At 36.9% G+C, this 2,932-nt stretch overlaps 1 pseudogene; it reads left to right on the plus strand.

Moving 5' to 3' along the window:
* Positions 1-208: 208 nt before the first annotated feature.
* Positions 209-2,343, plus strand: LOC140856270 (uncharacterized; annotated as a pseudogene).
* The last annotated feature ends 589 nt before the right edge of the window (positions 2,344-2,932 follow it).

Raw genomic sequence — 2,932 nt, forward strand, 5'->3', positions numbered from 1 at the left:
CAACAACAGTTACTTCAACAACAACATGCATAGCCACGTCAGCATTTTCCTCTGACACCTGGACATGGAGAACATCCAATGCAGAGAAACAATATCGTCAAGTTTAAGAAGCTAGCCCCTCCAGCCTTCAAAGGGACCATCGAGCCACTGGAAGCAGATAACTGGATTATGGAAATGGAGAAGGCATTCGCCGTGCAAGAATGCCACGATGAAGAGAAGATCCACTACACAGTATATCTGTTACAAGACGAGGCATACAACTGGTGGCGTATATTTGAACAAAAATATAAACACGATAGGATACCACTCACTTGGAGAGATTTCCAGATGAATTCTTTGACAAATACTTTCCTCGAAGTGTCAGAATACAGAAAGAGCAGGAGTTCATTCATCTGAAATAGGAGAACAGATCCGTTGCAGAATATGAAGCTAAATTCACGGAGTTAGCCAAGTTTATTTCAAGATTAATTGAGATTGAACAAGACAGAGTACATAAATTTGAAATGGGACTGAAGACAGAAATTAGAAAACAAGTTGTACCCTATGAGTTAACTACTTATGCCTCAGTTGTGAATAAAGCTCTAATAATTGAGAGGGAAGTTAATGAAGCACATACAGAGAGAGAATGAAATCAGAAGAAGAGAAATAGGTTTGGTGGAACTCAAGGATGAAATCAGAACAATAAGGGTCCAGCAAAAAAGCCAGCAAATGATAATAATCGTGAGAATGAGACAGCTAGATGTTCGAGATGTAGTCGAAGAGAGCATGAGTCTTCTAATTGCTTATGGAATACTGGTTCTTGTTTTAGCTGTGGACAGAAAGGATACAAAATTACAGATTGCCCCCAGAGAAATGAGAATAGACCCACACAAACAAAGGATGGAGGTCAAAGGCCGAAAACTCAAGGAAGGATCTATGCACTCACACAACAGGATGCTCAGGCCTCTAATACTGTGGTGACAGGTATCATTCCTGTATCTGGTATTCATGCTTCAGTTTTGTTTGATTCTGGTGCTACACACTCTTTTATATCCACTACTTTTATTAGACGCAACCAAATTATATGTTGAGACACCAGTAGGTGGTACTTTGAGTACCAAAAGTGTGTGCAAGTCATGTAGTATCAGAATAGGAGAAAGAGAATTACCGACAGATTTGGTGGTCCTAGATATGCATGATTTCGATGTCATTCTAGGAATGGATTGGCTTGCTACTTATCATGCCTCTGTGGATTGTCATGGAAAGAGAGTGAACTTTCAAATACCAGAAGAATTAACATTCAGTTTTGATGGAAGTTCAGGAACCATCCCTCCATGTATTATTTTATTTGTGCAAGCTAGACAGATGCTAAGAAAGGGATGTAGAGGTTATCTAGTATTAATAAAGAATAAAGAACATGATGAATTGAAGTTACAGGATATTCCTATCGTAAATGAATTTTCGGATGTATTCATTGATGATTTAATCGGACTACCACCAGACAGAGAAATTGAGTTTACCATTGAGTTGGTACCCAATACTGGTCTGATTTTTAAAGCTCCTTACCGAATGGCCCCTATGGAGTTGAAGGAGTTAAAAGATCAATTACAGTATTTGTTGGATAAAGATTTTATAAGGCCTAGTGTATCTTCTTGGGGAGCTCCAGTCTTATTTGTGAAGAAGAAAGATGGTAGTAAGAGGCTTTATATCGACTATAGAGAGTTGAATAAGAACACTATTAGAAATAAGTATTCTCTACCTCGAATCGATGATTTGTTTGATCAGCTGCAAGGTGCACAAGCCTTTTCAAAAATTAATCTTCGTTCAGGATATCATCAGTTAAAAATCAAAACAGAGGACATACCAAAGATTATTTTTAGAACTCGTTATGGATATTATGAATTTCTAGTGATGCCATTTGGGTTAACCAATACTCCAGCGGCCTTTATGGATTTAATGAACAGAATATTCAAATCCTATCTCGATAAGTTTGTTGTCGTATTTATTGATGATATCTTGATATATTCAAGAAGCAAATTGGAGCATGAAGAATATTTACGGTGTGTACTATAAATATTGAGGAAAAAAAAAATTTATGCCAAATTTAAGAAGTATGAATTTTGGTTGGACAAAATAGTCTTTTTAGGACACATCGTGTCTAAAGATGGAATTTTTGTGGATCCAACAAAAGTGAAAGCTGTGATGCAGTGGAACAGACCTACAAATATTTTCGAGATTCGAAGCTTTCTGAGAATAGCAGGTTATTACAGACGATTTGTAGAAGGATTCTTCCGCATAGCTGCACCTTTGACTCGTCTTACTCAAAAAGGAGTTAAATTCGAGTGGACTGAAAATTGTGAATAGAGTTTTCAAGAGTTAAAACAACGACTAGTTTCAGCCCCTATCCTTACTGTACCAACAGGAGATGAAGGATTTACAATATATAGTGATGCATCTAAAAAGAAACTCGGCTGTGTATTGATGCAATATGGTAAGGTAGTGGCCTACGCCTCAAGACAATTGAAACCATATGAACAGAATTATCCGACGCATGATTTGGAATTAGCTGCAGTAATTTTTGCCCTAAAAATTTGGAGACATTACTTATACGGTGCGCAGTGTGAAGTGTTTACTGATCATAAGAGTTTGAAGTATATTTTTACGCAGAAGGAATTAAACATGAGACAGAGAAGGTGGTTAGAATTGTTGAAAGATTATGATTTAACAATCCATTATCATCCCGAAAAAGCTAATGTCGTTGCTGATGCCTTTAGTAGAAAATCCATGAAAAATTTGATGGTTTTAATCACACATCAAAGCTAATTATTAGAGGATATAAGAAAACTAAAATTAGACATCCGAATATATGACTCAATAGTACGATTAGCCAACATGAGGGTTCAGCCAACACTCATTGAAAGAATTATAGTTGCCCAGAATGATGATCCGCAAC

Source organism: Elaeis guineensis, chromosome 3 (genome assembly GCF_000442705.2).
Source record: "Elaeis guineensis isolate ETL-2024a chromosome 3, EG11, whole genome shotgun sequence".
Taxonomy (NCBI): Eukaryota; Viridiplantae; Streptophyta; class Magnoliopsida; order Arecales; family Arecaceae; genus Elaeis; species Elaeis guineensis.